This window comes from Mercenaria mercenaria, chromosome 13, assembly GCF_021730395.1.
Source record: "Mercenaria mercenaria strain notata chromosome 13, MADL_Memer_1, whole genome shotgun sequence".
Classification (NCBI taxonomy): Eukaryota; Metazoa; Mollusca; class Bivalvia; order Venerida; family Veneridae; genus Mercenaria; species Mercenaria mercenaria.
This window is the reverse complement of record NC_069373.1, coordinates 43,111,724-43,134,077: the sequence shown is the minus strand read 5'-3', so window position 1 is coordinate 43,134,077 and position 22,354 is coordinate 43,111,724.

Genomic DNA, 22,354 nt, shown 5'->3' with positions numbered 1-22,354 from the left:
ATATATTTTCAAAAGGTGTATATGCATTGTCGTCATAAACTGTTTTAAAGATATAAGTGGTATTTTCAACCGATATGAGAGAGTATGACTCAAAATAGAGGTACAAAGTTCGAATAAGGAATTGGACTTTTCGGAGACGACATGTTATAAGCAGTGAGAAAATAACCATTACACGCGGTTAAAAACGTTGCACAGCATAACCTAAACACGTAAGATGAAAAGAGTGGTGAGCAAGATCGAAAAAGCGAATAAGGAATAAGGAACTGGTTCCCTATTCCTTTTTCAAAAGTCCAGTAAGGAATAGAACCTAGAAAAAATGAAAATATTTAAATCAAAATAATATCTTTTCAAAAAGTGTATATACATTCTCGTCATAAAATGTTTCAAGGATGTAAGTGGGATTTTCCACAGATAAGATAGAGTATGACTCAAAATAGAAGTACGAAGTTCGAATAAGGAACGGGATTTTTCGGAGACGACATGGAACAATCAATAAGAAAATAACCCTTAATCGCAGTTAAAAACGTTCAACAGAATAATATAAACACGTTAAATAAAAAATGGTGAGTAAGATAAAAAACGAATAAGGAATAAGGAACTGGTTCCCTATTCCTTTTTCAAAAGTCGAATAAGGAATAGAACACAGAAATTGAAAATATTTTAATCACAATAAAATCTTTTCACAAAGTGTATATACAGTACATCATCTTCCTGGACTGTTTTAAGGATATAGTCAGTATTTTACACTGATATGATACTATCAAATCGTCACGTAAAATATTCTCACCTGCAGAAAAGTATTTTCAACACCTTGTACTCTGCCTACTGATCTTCTACCTGATATGAGGTAATAGTGTGTTCTATATATCAGGTAAAAGTATGTTCTATATATCAGGTGAAAGGCTGGCCTATGTATGAGGCAACAGACTGATCAATATATGAGACAATGGGGTAATCTATATATGAGGTAATAGGCCGATCGATATATCAGGTAAAAGGTTGATCTATATATGAGGTAATACGCTGATCTATATATGAGGTAATACGCTGATCTATATATGAGGTAAAAGGTTGATCTATATATGAGGTAATACGCTGATCTATATATGAGGTAATAGGCCGATCGATATATGAGGTAAAAGGTTGATCTATATATGAGGTAATACGCTGATCTATATATGAGGTAATAGGCCGATCGATATATCAGGTAAAAGGTTGATCTATATATGAGGTAATACGCTGATCTATATATGAGTTAATAGGCCGATCGATATATCAGGTAAAAGGTTGATCTATATATGAGGTAATACGCTGATCTATATATGAGGTGAAAGGTTGATATATATGTGAGTTTATATATATCGTATGTCTGGAAAAACAACAATGTGTCTACTACGCTTTTGTTTTAACAGAGTTTTGAAGAAAAGTACTTTTCAAGTAAATGTTCTAAATATAGAGACACAAACTGTTTCAATGTACAATGTTATAATTAGCAGTGAAAACGATAATTTATTCATAAACTTTCAACCAACTTCAGAGAGAAGCTAATTTCCGGGCCTGTTATTCTATATTCCGACAAGTAAGTAAACGTAATTAGTAAACTTAGATTTTGAATGTTTTGGAGTATCTTTAAGTCTAAGCTATCCTTCGCACCAACTATGTTCTGGCTATTATATATATGTATATCCTGTATTCTACGCATGCTGTTAAATCACACAAGTACCCGTATTAGAACAAGTATGACATCTCAACCTTCCTTAGAAGAAAACATACTAAGTACAACGGGTATTTTTTTATGTTCATTTTAAAAACGGAATTCATATGATCATTTGCCTTGCATGGCACTTCCATGAGAAAAATGACTATAATGATTAAATATTGGATACGAAAGAAACGTCAAAGCATTGTCTCATGTCTGTCATTAAATTTTGCGTCCAGGAGATCGTGGGGTCGCTCCCTGGCCGCGTCGTACCAAAGACTTTAAAATTGGTCTCAATGGCGTACTCGCTTGGCGCTCAGCATCATAAAGATAGTTCTAGGAATGGTCAGCCCGATGTCAATATAATGTGACTTGGTGGGGTATCATGTCACGTGTTTATGGGGTGATATTCCAGGAAGGCAGCATTATAATGTTGGGCATTGTGCTCACTGCTACAAGACACCGTCGTTTAAATCATTATACCAGACTATTATACAAGATTTATAGAGCGCCCTTTTCATGATAACACGTTCAAAGGAGTTTTAGATACAAGGACATCCACAAAGGGCGCCATTCATCCTCTACTAGTAAACAATCTGATCAGGCGGACATAGCGAGAAAATGTCCCCTGGACAGAGATGGAGTTCCATTACATACAGGATTATCCGGTTAATTTATCCTAGCCCTTTACGAACAGACATTTTGTTCTAAACCGTGTCCGGTGTGTAGCACCGACACACGAAGCAATCATTCCTGGCAAGAACAGGCCTCTTAGTTAGGTGGTAAGCTCTCAAGAGCATCTTGAAGAACACAAGTCTTTATTATTCTAACAATTAGATAAAGTTCGGCATCCTGTCAGTAAGAAATTAGATAGAAAACAATGTATCTAAAGTATTTCGTTCCACAACTCTTTATTATTATAACAATTAGATAAAGTTCGGAACCCTGTCAGTAAAAAATTAGATGGAAGGCAATGTATCTAAAGTAATTCGTTCTACAACTCTTTGACAGCAAGAAGTTGTTTTCTGTGACGTCATTCACCTCGACAAGATCTCCGCCAATTTCTCCACATGCCGCCTGTAAACATTCGTTTAAACTGCATAAAATTATTCAGTTCTCCGCAACAACTTTTAAACGCTATCACACTATATGAACAACACTTCACACAGGATTACCTTCCCTTACCGTACTTTAATCACTGCCATAACAAATAGCACGTGTCGATGGAAAGTCACATGGTCTTATAACGAAATTATTACTGATATGCCAATATTATCTCTACCCTGTGAATAAAAATGACTGAAATATCACAAATCATCGATTCATCATCGATTCATCAACACTCTAAGATATTTGCGATGACTCGACTATAAATGCTCGAACGCGCATATATAAAAATTGTTTTAGAAGCATGTGAGCACGAGAATTTCAATGTTAACACAACTCTCCTGTTAAAAAGTGACAAGAACAGCAGTTAAAAACGGTCATTCCTGTCGTAACTGACATGTCAATAATGGCACAGTGTACTTCGCGCGCCATAATCGTAATGGAACGTCAGGAGGTTCTTTGTTAATGTCATGTAGCAACGTCATTATGGCGAGAGAAAGGGTGCTGAATCATTTTCAGATCGACTGTCAAATATTCATGACATTATTGATGAAACAGCATTATAAATGATGCTTATTGACTTAGAATATGTGTAAAATATGTAAAATGAAAACAAAAAGATAAATATGATGAGAATGTATATGATAAAAATGTCAATAAACGGTTGGTGTGTGCAAAAACCCTCGGGCAATTATGACTCTAGGTGTGCTATTATGGCAAAAATGCACCACCAAGCCGTATATAAACCTCTTATTTATGCTTAAATAAACATTATCATTATTAAGCATATACTAATAAAAGATTTTCGTTTATAACTCGAAATGCTTTTAAGAATTTTGTCTTTTGACAGTTCCTGTGATACGCAGGCTCAATAACCTCTGATCCCCTTTCTAAATTCCAGTTTTTTAGTTCTGCCCATTGTTTTCTCGTTTGGGGCAAACCCTTTACTTTATCTGGGGACCAAACGCCGCTCTTCATTGAATTACACGCCTCAACACGTGTATCATTGAAGGTTCCATGTTCACCGCCGTTTGAATACATCTGCGGATGTCTCTAAATTGCTTTTTGTACTTTTAACATGTGTAAATGTTGAGTTCTGCTCAACCCGGGGCTAGAGGGCGTGGACGGTAGCATGCATTTCCACTACCGTCCATGAACAGGCTCAATCAAACCGAGCCTGCAACATTTTCGTTTTTGTCGTGCTGGGTGACCTGTGAAGTTTCCACTTTTTTCTATTCTTTTAAAAAAAGGACTTCATTGATTTCTCTTTAAATTTCCCTTTGAATGTAAGACAATACCATTGATTATTCACATCATTCTAAAAAACTCAGGGACTGGTAATAGGAACTTTTTATAAATTTAATACAGCGTCATTATCTATTTATCGTAAAAGGACGATTTTGATGTGGGATTTTCCATTGTATATTCCAGCCAATTCGGACACCCTCTCCATCACCACCAAAAACATTCAATGAGGTAAGAAAGCTTCTGCAACATTTCGAAAAATAAACAAATTGTGATTTTACACAGGTAAAAGTCTATTTTGACCATAAAATTGAAATTGTTAAATATATATCTTAACATTCGAACAAGTCCTAGGGGACTACCTTCGGAGACTTCTAGAACAATGTATACTATATAAATAGATATTACAAAATAAAGCTGCAATTTACGAAAACGCCTGTTACAATTTAAGGTGGATCAAACAGTTAATGTAGTCCTACATGAAAGGATTCATATGTCGGTACTTTTATTTTAAAGATCGCGTTCACAACATTAAATGTTTGATAGTATTGAGACTTTTTATCAAAATGATTTTGTTGTGATACTTAAAAAAATGTAAGTTTCTTGTTTAAATTCAAATTTAAAAACATACCAAAGCATTTGTCCAGCTTTTTATATCGGGACTGAAGAAATAACAGCTATGCCCGTGAACAATCCAGTCTCGTGGACATTTTCCAGCTGCAAGTAAACATTTCCGGTTTATTCAACAACCAACAAAATTCTTGGCCTAATTACATTAACATTCCCTGAGATTTAAGTATAGTAAGTATGTATTTGGTGAATTGAGTACCCAATAAATTCTTGCTCTAATAACTTCAACATTCTGCGTTTAAGTTCAAGCAAATTCTAGTCGGGCAAAAATACATAACCGCTGGATTTGACTCCATTATTTTGCTTTACACAGTAACTCTTTTTACTTTAATGATGATGTGGGCCTCGATATTGTTGTTTTCTGGTAAAATCAAAATCAAAAGAACACAAAAATTTCATTTAATTTTATTTTTACAGAATTACACATAAACGTATTCCAGGATATATCTGTTTTAGCATAAACAACACACTCTTGATTCCAACGAAATAAACTGATTTCACAGAATGTAATAAAATAAAAAAAAGACACAGACAGCCTTTCAATAACGAGTTAAAACTTACAAAGACATGTAAAGCATGTCGAGCCTCGTAGAACATCAAGGCGATCGTAACGCCCAGCACAGCCGAGTAAATCCGGTTGATAAAAGATGACATCACAAAATGTATTTTTGAAGCAAGTCTTAGAACATTCCAAAATTGTTGAAACATTTTCTGCTTGTAAGATCGGAAGCAATCAAACATAAGGTCTCGGCAAACTTCGTAAAAACGATAGTTAACGTTGTTTGAAACCTGACAAATAAAACAGAAAACAAGAAAAATAAATAAACATCATAAAACGCATTGATGTTCATATTGTCTCCTTAACAGTAAAATTATTCCAGCACAAGTGCTTTGTCCGATTTAATTAAGAAATGATCGCTTCTTTTCAATGACAATATACAACTAACAAAACAGTGAAAAGTAAAATGTCACGAATGAAAGTGATTTATTCAGTGAAGCTTGCTTCTTTTCAGTGACACCCTTCAACTAACAAACGAAACAGAAATGCCACGTAAAAGTGTTTGCTAACAAGAGGATCATTTGGTAGCCCTACGTCGCTAACCTGATCTGAATTTGAACAATACTGGCTAAAATTGAAACAAAGAGTGAAGAAAACAATATTTCGCTGAAGGCTGACAGAAACTGTACCATTATGGGATTTCTTGTGAAGAATATTTCTTATTTTCCAATTTCGTCCTTAAGGAGATGCACCCGTTATGACAATCGGAAATTTCCGTGGGAGTTCGGCAATTTCCGTGGGAGTTCGGCAATTTCCCTGGGAGTTCGGCATTCTTCGACCGTAAAATATATTTCATACGAGCAACGGTTCCTATAATAACCGGGGAAATGCCAAATTCACATTCGTATGTTTTCTAAAAAAAAAACATAAAAGAGCAGAAATAAACGATTGTTGTTACGTTTATTGTCTTAATTCTAAAAAAATGATGTAGAAAATGTAATTTCTTTCTGCAGCGTTTCTACTGAAACGATGGCTTATCAAATAAGTCATCCGACCAAGTTTAATGTAAACAAGTCTAAAACATTGCAATTGCATTCTCAATGTTGTTTTCTAGGTTTGGTAGAAAGACATTTTCACCATTATTATACTTTCGTTTTTAAGACTGGGTGATATTTGCAAAATGTACAATAGTTCGATTGTCCGACTGATATAAACCAAAATCATTTTTTTTTTGAAGAAGAAGAAGATATGGTTGTGTAATATCGACCCGTCGAGACGGGCCGGAATAATCTTTCTTTACCAAATTAACCTTCCATAACCGTGTCCCACTATGTCCTTTATTATTTTACTTTGGCCTTGTTTCTAAGTGTTTTATTTTGTTTATATAGTGTTTGTGTAAATGTCTGTCGGGTTTTGTTTCGGGGAGGCTGTGTCTTTAGATTTAGTCCTTGGTTTTGGTTCTAATAAAGCGTAGAATAACTTTAAAAAAAAGGACGAAAACAGGACACATATTTTAACCAGACGGACTGAAAATGATTTCACTGTCATATTACCCAACTTGTGGTTCAGGTGTGCTTAAATTATTAAATTGAAGGTAAATTATTAACGCCGAGCTGGAGAGTAGCTGGTACATACATATTGACAATGTTCTAGAGTTTGTGAGGAAAAAGATCAAACGACCATCTAAGTGAGAAAATTTGCTTATGCATAATTCAAAGCTTCTGACAAATGGTTTAGACAATTTTGAAAGTAAAGACCACCTTAGTGTATTTTCGATTACTTTAGGAAACAGTTGTTCCACTGAATTTCACCTGAAATGCATTCCCAAAGCATTAACCTTAAGTGTAAATCAATCAAATCATGATTAAGATGGATAGTGTAACTTCTTAACCTTCATTACTGTTACTAAAAGTGTATCAAGTTTAGTAATGTAATGTCAGTGAAATATTGAACGATTCTTCGACATTTAGTGTTGTTTTGTTTATTTCATTACATCTAATAAATAGCCTCAGTTAAACCGAGTCTGCCAATTGTTTTCTCCTTTGTGCTTTATGCGTCCAAAGGTTCTTCATGCTTCTTGATCATTTAGTGTCCGCAGCTACAGACTATTCTGTTGCATATTCAAGAACGACATGGCTTTATTTCTAATTCATTCTCATATTCGATTTAAAATCTAGGCAGGGAATCGATCTTGCGGTTGTATCGATCGCATTTTTGACAATATCAAGGTAAGTTAACAGCAACGAAATCAATTTTATAATAATTATGTTTAGTTGTCACTAAAATGATCATCTACTCAATCGAACTTGTAACGTCTAGTTTGATATTCTTGTGATCTCTCTATATATAGCTTATCGGATAAGTTATATTTGTCTTGAAAAACCTAATACACATTACATATGGGCCGTTTCCATGACAAAACATGTATTAGTAACACAAATCATCAAGAACATTTTTCGATATTTCCAACCCGAAAATTTAAATAACATACCTTCACTATTTATTTTAATAAGCTTTGAAGTTTATTGATTGAAATCTAAGGGTTTTTAGAAATAGATTTGAGCCGTGCCATGACAAAACCAACATAGTGGGTGTGCGACCAGCATGGATCCAGACCAGCCTGCGCATCCGCGCAGTCTGGTCAGGCTCCATGCTGTTCGCTTTTAAAGCCTATTGGAATTGGAGAAACTGTTAGCGAACAGCATGGATCCTGACCAGACTGCGCGGATGCGCAGGCTGGTCTGGATCCTTGCTGGTCGCATACCCACTATGTTGGTTTTCCCATGGCACGGCTCATTTCTTTTAAGTAATGAATAATTGATATTTCTTTATGGAATCAAAACACAAACATCTAAAGAAACAAATGTGACATCTCCCAGATGTTCAATCTTCGACTTCCGACAAAACAATCATAACACTCGTTTTTACGTTTAACAATCCAATAGCAGAATATCATTTTTCTCTGGCCTAAAATAGTAGTCGTTCTATTTAAACGGTCAAAGATTTACTTATCTAGTACCAGACTCATGCAGATATGTTTCAAAATACTACGTTATCAAAGTAACCATGATTACATTGGTAAAGTAATAAATGTAATCAATTACATTTTGTAAACCGGAGTATTAAATCACAATGTTATCGATTACCTTCTAAGAAGCAAAGATGTTATAATTTAATCGATTATATTGCTCTGTTACCATGTTCAGGTCTGAAAATAATTAATGTTCATGGGCTTTAATTATGTTTCCTGATTTTAACCATAATGGCACTTTCTTGGGAATATGAATTCGTGCATTTTCAAGTTTAGAAGATAAAATGATTGATTTTATTTTCGTTTGGATTTAATTTTGTGGTTCGACACAACCACGACCCCCCCCCCCCCCACACCCCCACCCCCTCTCCCCCCAACAAATATTTGTAATTTCACAAGCTGACTATGTAACTTAATTATTTTGTTCATGCTGCGTTAAAGAAATGATAGTATCAAGTTAAATATTAATTTGTTTTCATGTCCTTATCTACTTATCTAACAATAGTTTCAACAACATCATTAGTATTGCCTATATAATATGACACAATTACCATATCCAGTTTTAAAGGTCTGTGAAAATATAGTTTAATTTCGATAAAATTCGGAAGACGAGTAAAGTATTAAATGTTTGTGACTGAATGATAACTAATTTATTTTTGACACTTTGTATTTGGAATAAATACATTTGATAAACAAATATATGTTTAGCATGCTTTTCCTCTATCATAAACAATAGACATTGTATATTATATAACCAGTATTTTTTACATCCGTAAATGTCGAATATTGACAATTCTCAAGACGTTTTTAGATTTTGACAACACCAGAATATCCCACCAGGAAGATAATGTTGCTTTAAACCTTTTAACAACTTTGCTAATGGCATTCATTAATATTAGATATCTTATATCCGTTATAATCCTAGTCTTCTTTCTCAAAACATATACTATCTTTCGATTTAGAAACACTTTCCTAAAAAAGTACACTATAAATCATATTTTTTATATTCTTTGTTTGTTTGTTTTGGGTCTAGCGCCAATTTTCAACAGTATTAACCTCATAGTTAATATACCCAGTGTTCCTGGATTCTGTACCAGTACAAACCTGTTCTCTGCAAGCAACTGCCAACTTCCCCACATGAATCAGAGGTGGAGGACGAATGATTTCAGACCAAATTCCTTTCATCAAATCGTCAGGGAGTTCATGCTCCTCACCCGGGGATCGAACTATTGACCCAGCGATCCGTTCCGTAGATCGGTGCTCTCCCTATTGAGCTAAGAGGGTGGGCTATTTTTCATATAATCTGTGCAAAGATTAAATTCAAAATTATTGTTGCCTGAAATGCATTTGCAGTGTCACAAATAGATGCAACATTTTGCTATCATTAATACGTACGTCTAATGGCAGGACTGCATTATCACTTATTTTAATAAGTACTAAATATCTAAAACTCTTTTAAACCAGTGATTCTGAATAAAAATCAGATTTGAAATCTACTAGCAAGAAGTCCTCTAAGAGTGGTCTTCAACATCTTGATTGCCTGTGTTATACAGTCGAACTTGCCCTTGTAGCCAGCTGTGTTAAACAGCCACCTGCCTTAAGCAGCCAAATTGTGTCACACCCTTGACTGGCTGCTATATACAGGTTTGACTGTATATAATTCTACTATGATATGTTTCATGGACCGAGATATGTAAATAGACTGACACTATTGCGATCAAAAGAACTATTACCATGTCTCACTATCTTCACACACACTAGGCGAGCATTTAACATATCCTAACCATCTGAAAGCACATGCAGGGGAGGCTGCAACAATTCTGTACCCTCCAAATTTAAATTTGATCAAAGTTAACACCCTAACTTTCAAGCTGTTTTCCTTTTTTGGGTGAAATACGTAAGAAAGGATTCATTTATGTTACAGCAAGCAGTTAATCTACCTTGTGTTCCTGTTTCTGTACAAATAATAACTCATTCTTTACAAACAACTTTCTTCATTTGAATCAGAAGTGGAAGGTGAATAACTTCAATCATACCATCTGTCAAATAACATTCGCCTGATCCGTGGACTAGACATTCGTTCTTGGTAGTAGATGTTGTGTGCTCAGTAAGTAGATGTACATTAAGTCAATCAAAGATACCCAGACATTTGTTAAGGTAGCAGCATACGAACGGAAAGAACGTAGCAACTTCCGTACATATACAAAACAGCATATTGCCTTGTCAAACTAGAAGTGGAATAATGGTGAAAGCTCTTTGGAGTGTACATTTTTACTCTGCTGGGGTAATAAAAGGATGAACCTGGCAAGACAAATTCCCTCATCGCATGCCCATTTAGGATAAGCCTTTCTTAAGGGACGACACCATCAAAATCAAATCCAGACAGACCGACACTTACGCTGTGTCTAACGGAATAAAAATATAAGTGGCTCTTTTAGTTTGTACATATTCAATTTGGCCCTAGTACTTGTCTTTGATGCGTGTTTCAAGTACAGTTCTATTATTTTGCTTCACAATAATTATTTCACTAGTACTGACAAAAACATGCTAGCTACATTACTTCCCTCTCTGATTGGAAAGAAGGATTTTAAGACGCTTAGTTAAGGATATATACTCAATTTAAAAACTCCTTGAGAACTATTAACCTGGAATGGTATTGAGGAACTTTACTTAACAGCATTTTTTGTGTAACATGCTTTTTTACTTTAAAAAGTTATGCTAACTCTTTAAAGGAAGAATTATATATTTACAACAAAGAAAGCTCAGGTCTGACTGGTATATTACCTGGAAGAAATACAATAAAAATCACTTGAAATTAAAAATATCGTGCACCATAAATGTAGAAATATTGATTTGACCGCCATTAAAGGGCATTGCGAAATGTTTCAGTATTTTGTAAATGCAGAGAGGACACCAACAAAAACACTTTTAGATAAATTGTAGGCAAATACATTTGTAAGATACCTCTACATGAAAGGGTCACTTCAGTATCTGGCATGTGAACCAACTTGTATTGAACAATTTCCCATTTATGCATGTTTGTAGAGCTATCTATGATTTTATTATTATTTTCTAAAACCGGTCCCACCAACAAACTGCCCACCGGAAATGTTTGCGAAAACATCATTACACGATGGATAATTGATCAAGTACTTTGAATTTGTCTTCAAATTTAAATTCTGAGCTGTTAAGTTTGACAAGAGTATGCAAGTAAAATTTCTAAGAAGTGACTCTATTTGTTTTATCATCAAATATATTGTCAAAATATTGTAGTTAGACAAAAACACCATCTTAATACGAAAACAGAGCTGTAGAATATGAAAATCATCAAAATTTAAAAATGTACAGTTAATTGCCTATGAAAAATACACTCCTGCTCACGAAAACAAGAAATTTATTCAAACCATTTAAAAATCATTTAAAATCAATTTCAATTATTCCATTTTTAGCCTGGGAATTCGTTGATAATTCACATCTAATGCATTAAAGATTCTACTAAATTTACGCTAATTAGTGGTAAATTTCAGTCGTTGAGTTTCAGATATTATCAAAATATCACATTTTTATAGAAAGAAAAAAAGCTTTGAAATTATAAGACTAGATTCCCAGGCGAATTCTATTCCACTACCAGTTTTCTAGAGGTACATATATTAAATCTAAGGGAAAATGTTGTCACATAACACAATAATTAAAAAGGTAAAGGCATCACTGACTATACAATTTGTACAAGTAATGTGTAACTCTTTATGACTATTGACATATAATTGAACTAAAAGCCTGTACTACTTTAACAATATGACATATGCTGGAAGTTTAATTGCATTAAAATAGTTTGCCTGTAATTACATTCTGCATTTTCCGTGTGATCAAATATTCTCGTTATATTTAGGTCACATGGGAATATTTTAGTTGTGAGCATTGGTCCAGCTTCTATCACAGAATTTATGGTATTTTTCATTGCGGTCGACAGCTGGGCTCATATTTGGTCTAAAATTCAGTTAAATTGTAGATTTTCCATACCCGGAATATTAAAACTATTTTCATTTTTTGAAAATCAGATATTTTCTTTCATAATGAATAAATTGTAAAATATTGCGTGTTGTTTGTTAAACAACGCTTGGGCGAGACATGAAAAGATATATTCTAACAGAAAGGGAGAAAAAAACATTGAAAGAAGGAATCCACACAGATCTCGCAATTTTAGTTTTATCTTCGCCTCAGCTATTCAAGACACTTTTAGTTTTTATCTTCACTTAACAAATGGCCTTAAATTCAATATCAGCAACAAACATCCCAATTAAAATTCTAATTGGCATTGTTGGAATCCCTGAAGAGTACCTGGTTCTCATTTTGTTTGTTTTACTGGCAGTTAGCTGCCAGAATGCATGGTAAAGGTTGACAATATGAAAGGAACCAGACTGAATAAGTTATAATTATTGCTATCAACGTCTCATACAGTTTGGATAAAATTTCAAACGTTAAAGTCAAATGAACATCTGCTGCTAGTTATCAAAATAATTTCTGTTTTGATAATTTATCTTATGAACATTGTTTGAAGTGTACATTTAACATATTTATTATTTTTCTTATTCAATTAAAGACGCTTGGAATGAAAGAAAGGAAAGTGGGGGAAGGGGTGGGGGTCTCTATATTCTATTAACAACATGACTGCATACAGACACTTGAAAACAAGAAATGTTTGAAAAAACATATAGGAATCAACCTTATCCCCCAGGGACATGTGTTTATGGTCACAATACTATTGTGATTCTAAAAACATAAGAAGTACTCTACTGACCGGTGTAGCTTGACAGGCCGTAGATCCAAGTATCGCTCTCAGGGTTACTATGACCATCACCTTTGACCTACTTATCCCGAACACCATAGGGAAATCTACTGAACATCGGCATTCATCTAAGGTGTTTCTCATATATCGGCCCAGACCTTCCACAGTTACTGATCGGCAACCAAAGGGTTGGAGATAATATACAATCCAGAAATTCAAATTAATTTTATTTCTCTCTTCAACTTACAAATGACAACAAAGCTGAATATTAACATAAATTACACCAAGTAAATTCGTATTCGCATACACTCATAGACATTTATAATCGGTCATCTATGATTTTCATATATTTTGTTAGGACTACGCTGAAAATAAAACAATAAAGTATACTACACATGGTTGATTTAAGCCACATTTTAATGGAAAATTACCCTCACGAATAAATAGCATATGGGAACAAAGGTGATCGAAAAACTTTAAGTTGTGTAATTTAAGTATTATCCAAGTTATCGCGATTATAACAGTGATCGACTTTAAAGTCTATGAGTGTAGTAATAAACCATGAATAGTACCCTATTTTCACTAAGACTGTTTTAATAAGCAGTAAGCCCCAATGACAATTATTTCACAGTTTTATGTTTTTGAATATTTGCCTTGTCAGCAATAAACCAGTAATCCAGCACTAGGTATGGGCCGGTGATTTATATAAGGAGTCGTGCAATAAAGTGGTCGGTCTCAACATGTCCAAACAGTTAAACAGTCAGAGCATATGCAGGGGAAGCAACAGCAATTTTGTACCTTCGAAATCTAAAATCAAAGTGATTACCCTTATATTGAAGCTGTACTCTCTTGGTGACACTGTAATAATGTCTTAGCTATTCTCGTACTGATGCTCCGCATAACCGGCTTATTTGTATTCATTTTGTTACACAAAAATATTTTCCGAAAAGTCCCACTGAATTAAAAAAAAAAAAGCATGACACATCACAGTGCACCCTGAATTCAGTGTTAAACTTGTTAATGTCGAACCCAATTTTCATGAATCTGTGGCATACTTTAAGCACAAATAGCAAATTTGTAGAAAATTTGCAATTTGTCATTTCACGAGCATTGACACGGAACGTTACACTTCCTAACTTGATTGATGGAAATTCAGATGCTTCTTTAAAAACATTTTACAAACCTAAAAGTTGTTTATAATTTATAGATGAAAAGCGGGAGAAATGTAAATTGACTTTATAAAATCGTCATTTTTGTCACTTTTATCTATCCTGTCATGTACTTGGAATAAAAGATGTACATGTATTCTTACCAAGGCAAAAATGTGTCGATACAATTAAAAAAAATATTTTCAAGACAACCAGGTCTACCTTGTATACACCGCCTAAATAGACCAGTGGTAACTTGGCCGCTGTAAGTGCGTGAGGTCAAGGGTTCCATTCCCGAGCGCACCATTCCAAAGACGTAAAATAGTATCTCCTTTGCTTGGCACTCATAATTTAAATGGATGTACCAGGAGGTAAAATAAGCCCAGGTATCTGGATACCATGCTGGTCGCACAAGAGCTTTGTAGGTCATATTGTCTGTTGATCTTGTGTGACGTTAAATAAAGCTGCCCGTAACCCTCATCTTCTTGAAGAAATCCAGTTAATGTTAATGGATATGAGTCAAACGAAATATTCCATTGAAATGCAAAATCACACCATAACTTTGATTATAAAACATTGTTTTTATAATTTTGAATACAAGTGCCTTAATTACTAACGTATGACGTCTATATTGCTTTCTAAACAAAATATCAGATTACATACACATTCTATGTAGCCTTGTTGTTTTGAAAGCATATTAAATTTTAAAGATGGTACTTTGTTTACCAAACCTGTGAGAGACAAACTTGTATACTAGGCCTTACACATGTCCAAAGTTAACAAACTGCCTACTGAAAATGTCATGAAATATTAACATCAGTTAAACATAGGAAAAGTAGGATTTATTTTATATTCAAATTTTGAATACGGTTCTTCTTTTATCCTTAATAATAACAGGCAATCCTTGTTAATATGGGTGATGTTGACATAGTTAGAAAATGGCCAGGACAAGTTTGAATCTTATCGCTTGTCACATACAAAACAAAACTATTCCATGTTCCTAAATACCAGTTGACAATGACCATTAATATTTTGGCAACATGTTTGCTCTATGAGGCTGATAAGTACAAAACTATTAATTTATCTGCTGGTCTTTAAACAATAAAATTTTAAGTTGATTGTAAATATCTTATCATTTCTATATATCTGCAGTAGCTTTGAACTTATCTTTAACATTCAGTTCCAAATCCACTGATTATATCATTAAAGTCCTAAAGCACTTGGGTGAGACATGATCTGATAAATTCTAAATCTGTCCAGCAATCTTGTCCAGTAAGTCAATCCCTTTAAGAAAAACAGAACAATTATAAATCTGGTATCTTTTTATATTTTAACTGCGTATCAGCAATACAATAGTTTCATTTGCTCTCTTCAATTTAGAAATAATATAACCCTTAAGTCAAGCATCAAAGATTAATATCAAAATTGAAATTCTAACAGTCTTTGTTGGAATCCCTATAGAGTACTTGGTCTTCATTGTGATCGTTTTAATAGCGATTATCTGACGAAATGCACGACAAAGGTTGACAAGATGATAGGACCCATACTGTATATGATATAATTATTTCTATCAAAAGCTCATACAATTAGAAAACATTCAAATGAACATCTGCTACAACATCAAAGTATCCCGAATTCAAGTAATGCAGCATGTGTACGAGAAATGAATCTTTATATCCCATTACGAACATCACTTTGCATACTAATGTAATGGCTACGAAATCAGCATGTTTCTTAATGCTTTTCTTGCATGTTTGTATTTCTTCATGCTTGCAGATCTATCACGATCAATCTGTTTGTCTCTCTGTTTCTTCATGCTTTCAGATCTATTTCGATCTGTCTGTCTGTCTGTCTGTCTGTCTGTATATGTATGTATCTGTTTTATGTCTGTCACCAGTTAGATGTATATACTTTTTTCAAATAACATTTCATATTAAGAAAGGATTTACACCTACTATGAGAAAATAGAATCGGGAAACCCAAAACATGTATAATTGTTCCTAGTATTTAAATATTTTGGTTGTCTGAGTTATACATACTCATAGTGCAATATGTTTCTCAGTCAGAGAATTGACTGACTGGCTGACTGACTGACTGACTCACTGACTCACTCACTCACTCACTGACGCCGTTGCCATTGAAAGAGGAAATACCATGTCGCATAGCCTCTAAAACTGGACAACAGTATTACAAGATAAATTACCTTGAAATGGAGGATGCTGCATTCTTGTATCTTCTGTTTAGTACCTTTACATTGAAGCTCTTCTCTACGGTGCCCCTAAAGTGACATGTTACACACTTTTTTTCCAATTAGGTAATGTGAGACTTTTTTTATTTCGTTTAAACGAAATGATTTCGTTTAAACGAAATAATCATTTCGTTTAAACGAAATAATCATTTCGTTTAAACGAAATAAGTTATTTCGTTTAAACGAAATCATTTCGTTTAAACGAAATTTCGTTTAAACGAAATAACTTATTTCGTTTAAACGAAATCATTTCGTCTAAACGAAATAAGTTATTTCGTTTAAACGAAATAAGTTATTTCGTTTAAACGAAATGATTTCGTTTAAACGAAATAAAAAAAAAGTCTCACATTACCTAATTGGAAAAAATGTGTGTAACATGTCACTTTAGGGGCACCGTACTTCTCTTATGTTTGAATAGCTTCAACATGTTAACAGCGATCAATTAATCTACCGAACGTTCCAGGATTCAGTATTTAATTTAGTACTTATGCATTTCCTACAAATTGACAACTTCCTCACCTGAATTATAAGTGGGTGATAAATAACTTCTGGTATTTTTACTGCTTAGTGACCTTAAATATACAACTGAAAGATTCTTACCACATTGCTTCCTAAGGAATGAAAAATTTAGCAATACGTTCTCGAGATAATCGTAGCATCGATTCAGAAGTGGTAACTAGGGTAAAAATTTTATTCTGACATGTAAAATCTCGGCAATCAAAGCATTTATTGCCGATATATTATTTTCTACTGATAGAAAATAATTGTTTGATCTAGTTTTTAACAGGTTGAATAGCAGATTCGTTGTATTGTTATAGAACACGAACGAATAGTTGAAATGTTTTCAGCATTTATCATGCTAGTGGTTAACTACTTGAATATCTACGAAATGTGTTTCATTATAAGCTGAAATCAATTTTTTAAGGAATTCAAAATGCTTGAACTTAGTTCCTTGACGGGCTCTGTTTTCACAAAACGAGTACTTTCTAATAGAGAAGATGATATTGGAAATATTTGAAATCCGGAATTTTTGTATGCTGTTTGAGGAACCATTTGCAGAGGTACACACTGAACTAGATAACAAAGACAAGTAAAAGTTATACCAACAAGAAAAATGCTGCATTTTTGTGATTATATATAACAACGACTTGCCTTTCAAATCAATAAAAAGTGATATCCGAAAATTACTAGAAATGGTAGAAGTTATTTAATAAATTTGAAAAAAAAAACTCTTTAAAGATTTCAGTTCTTTCAGTGTTGTATATCTCTTTGTGTTGCGTTTTTTTTTAAATATTTCAGTGTATAAAAAGCAGACAAGCATTTTACGTTTACAAGAAAAGGTCTTCGGAGTAATCTATCCAGCAAGAATATAAAGAGGAGCAAATTTAATAAACCCGAAATATTCGGACATCAGATATGTGACAGATACTAGTAAATAAGAAATATCTAAATATAGCTTATAACATTTATGTGTATTCTCAGTACTGAACCTTCAGCAGAAATAAATTCGACAATTTGAAATATGAATATTAACTAAATACTCTATAGACAAAACATATCGAACACTTTGTGAAAGAATAATTCAATAAATCGTGGAAAAAGACCCAGTATGACGCACTTAAAAAAAACAAAAACAAAAAAACTTTAAAAAAAATTGTCTAAAAACGATATGTCACAAATCAATGTCCAGTGTGATGTTGAGAATGTATGTGTGCGAATGTAGTTGTGCAGTTTCCATTTTTAAAATACATTTTAGAGTTATTGAAATGTTACATAACATATATACTAGTAATATTGTAATATGATATTACGATTTTGAATCTGTCTTGATTTTTCTGCCGATGCGAATTGTATGTTTACATTTTCTTTTTTCTATTGCCATGACATGAAAGTTGAATAAAGGTTGATTCTTGCATTGATAATGTATGTGAAATTACCATTTATAATTTGTGTCCATGTTTAGTTTTAACTGCTGCGGAAATGGTCATCAATGTGCAGTTTAAGATTTGTCATCAATTGGAAGTGAGCAGTTAGCAGTTACAGCAGTTAACTTCTACAACTGCCATCAATGAAAGCAGCTGATATAAAATCCAACAATGATCATGGATGATAAAATAAATTGATAACCTCAATAATAATTTTGATCCTTTAATTTAGATCTAGGCAAAGGAGGTGTATTAGAAGGAATTTCCCTATGATCTTATTGCCTCTCCTGATATCATTTCACTGAGACGAAGTTACGGAATACCAGTTTTTAAAGTAGCATATAAAGTAATGTGGTCCAGGTACTATATTTATACATAAGTCGTAGATGGATTTTTCATGCTATAATATTCAAAAAGTAATATATTACGATAATTCAACTAAGGAGAGTGGAAAGGAATAAAAAAATATGTACGCCGAAGTCATAGCAAGGGTGTCCGTGAATATGTGTCCAACAACTGAGTGAAGGGGCATCAAAATCGACCCTGAACGGATCATTTATTTCATTTAATGATACCAGGCAGAGTCTTATGCACCGGGTCTTTTGAATGAAACAGGTAAAAAAGGGATGGTTCTTACATCGTGAACGTGAAGCAGGTTACTATATTAAGTATCAAGTTTCAGGAAGTAGTGAAAACCACAGTGGTTGACTTCCCAAACCGGAAGTGTCCCTCCTGACTGTTGTATTTGGCATTTTATTATATTTGCAATGTAAAATTTATACCACGTATTATTAAATATAAAATATCAAGCTTTCATAGGATTTTTAGATACTTAGTAAACGGAGAATCTGATACACATTTTATCAGCCTTTTCGAAAAGTAAAATATTACGATAATTTTTCAGATAAGTTTAGCTTTTAAAATGTCATTGACGACACTGCAGTATATATTATATAAGTATAATACACATAAAATTATATGGATGATAAAATAAACAAAATAATGATGGACATTTTTCAGATAAGTTTAGCTTTTAAAATGTCATTGATGACACTGCAGTATATATTATATAAGTATAATACACATAAAATTATATGGATGATAAAATAATCAGGTGCGACAGAATTATTTACAGTCTTTTCAGATCTCAAGACTTAATATGGTCTGTCAACTCTGGCATACCAAAACTGAATGATCACATTGTCGTCAAATGTTTATTCACACTGCATCATTTTGCACATTAAATTTTACATAGAATCTTGTTTAGCCATCATGGCAACTAGCTTTAATTTTACCGCCGTGTTTATTTCATGTAACACATTTTAGCAATCGTCATAGTCGATGATTTGTTATCCAGACCTGTGATTATGCCCATTAAGATGACGATAATTACAAAAAGGCAAACCCCTTTTCCATCATGTCGTTTTGCAGGCACTAAAAGTGTCTGCTTTGAATGAAGTATGGATATCAACAGACAGTGATCATTATGCAGCGTTGGCTCCGCCAGGTGTTAAAGTGCACAGGCGTTCAGCGGAAACCGCTACAGACAAAGCAGTGACGGCAGACGTCGTATTGGAATTTCTCAAAACTCGTCCAGATATTGATACAGTCGTTCTTCTAGAAGCGACTTCACCGACAACTACGTGGCAAGATATAGAGGACGCGCTGCGACTCAGTGAGTCGTCTGGTAGAGGTTGTGTCAGTGTGCAGCCAGCAAATGTTTATCTATATGAAGACAATAAGCCACTGTACACAAAGAAATTGCCTAAACAAGACACCAAGACATTTGCTGAAGATGCAAGTGTTTATGTCATTCAGGTAGCCGATTTTCTCAAAACTAAAGCAATACCAACAGTGCCGTGTCATACTATGGTAATAAAGCATCCGGTGTGTGATATTGATACAGAAGAGGATTTTCAACGTGCATCAGCCCTGGTGTCTCTGACGCATACCGCATTTGTAGATATTGATGAAACTTATGTTCGCCTAAAATCCAATAACCGCACCGAAAAATGGAATATTCTAACTTTAAGTGAGTCCAAAAACCAACTAAAATCATTTACTTTGGACCAGATAAAACAAATATATGAAAGAAAGATTTATATAAACACCGGTGGAATTATCTCCGAGGATGAGGAAAATTATCTTGTTTCGGAGGCATCAGAAAATATCCCTTTCTTGAAAGGCACCATCTTTCCAAAATTCGTCGATGGAAAAAGCATCAAAATGCAGGTCGATGGCGATTATGCTGTCATGGAATTGGTTCTCAAGAACAATATACCGCAAAAGAATGTACTTATTGTAGTGTTTGGTACTGGCATCGTCACCGGATTATATATTAATGGAAACATTGTAAAAAATGCAGAAATACGTTAGCTACTTGATACGGAAGATTCTACAAATTTTGAAACTTCGGATGCCTTCACTTTAGCAAGAAATCTTACAAAAATAAAGAAAGCTTTGTCATTGGACGACGTATATGTGAGTGGCATTATTCATAAGCACAAGTGCTGCATCGAAATTTTGGAAGAACATGATATCAAACCCGTTGATTCATGGTTTAATATTTGTAGTAGCGTGCATATTCCTTCTAAATAATAAATCTCATAAAATCAACATTGATTGTTATTGAAAGTAGATGTAGTCAGTACGGTGAAGACCTTTACGTTAAGCTTGTCCGTGCATGTAAATATACCATCTAGATTTAAGCTCAGGCGGACGTTTTAAACAGAGGTATTGCAAAAACATATTTATCAAAGAACCATCTTGTTGCAATTTACGGCCATTATTGGCAACATTTTATGCAAATTGGAACTCTACCAGTGGATAAGATAAGCTCGATAATTCGTTTCTTTTGCATAACAGGCCATGGTTACTTTTTATCTGAAACTGATTATACATACTGCAGAAGTGTAATCCAGTAATCTTATATATATGTTTGCCGAATATGACTACTGTATGTAAAAGTGACCTTGCCGAGAGACCTACAAGCATTTCCAACTGTTAAGATATAGTTTTATGCAAGGAAAACCCTAGCTGCTTTTGCACTAGGATGCTAAGTTGTTGAAAACAACGTGAACTTAAAGATTCAGACTACACTGTGTCATAAGGGATGAACAAATTAACAATATCTTTTCTACATAACCGTCGCATCGATTTAGAAGTGGAAACCATGATCAAGTTTTATCCTTCTGACCATGGATGCAGAGCAAAATTTGGAACTCCTTTGTTCTTAGAAATTGTTTATAATAACACATGAAAATATTGTGCTAGAAGTGAATTTCAAATCATCTGACGAATGTACGCAAATAAAAACTTTAAGGTAAAATGTGGACAGGGTTTGACCTATAGAAAATGTGTACTAAACTTACAGACTGAGGAAAATAGCTTAAATCTTTATTTCATGTTTTAATTAATAAGTGTTGCATTCCATTTTTACAGTGAAAATCTGAGCCAAGTTATTTCAATATTCTTCTATGTATATAATAATTATAAACAAGAAAAATGTGATAACATCTCCAATCTTTTATTGACCACTCAGCGTAAAAGTAACTTATGGATGAATAGTGTGCTTGTGTGTTTTTCATCATGCCATTACACTTTACTGTATATGAAATATTACTCCATTCCACATGTTTTACAAGTGAATCTATGAGATATGTATTTCTTAATTCGGAAAGTTATTGTTTGGGGCAAAAATAACTATATTGCCCTTTCATGTATAACATAACATTTAACTCAACTGGTCACATTCCTTGACTATCGAAATACTTTACTACAGTTTTCAAAAATGTGATTCATGCCTTCATCTGGACTTCATTTAGATATAGAACAAACCAACACTAGACCATAATCCAGGAAATTAAAGTAATTCAGAAACAATTCCCTTATGCACAACTAGTTATCAATATTGATCATTGCTGAAAGTTTGAATAAATTATATAAAATAATGAATGAGGAATTCAGGTCACAAGTATTTCTGTATATATCATATAGATTGCAAGCTATATTGCGAAAACGGCATTCCATAAATGCG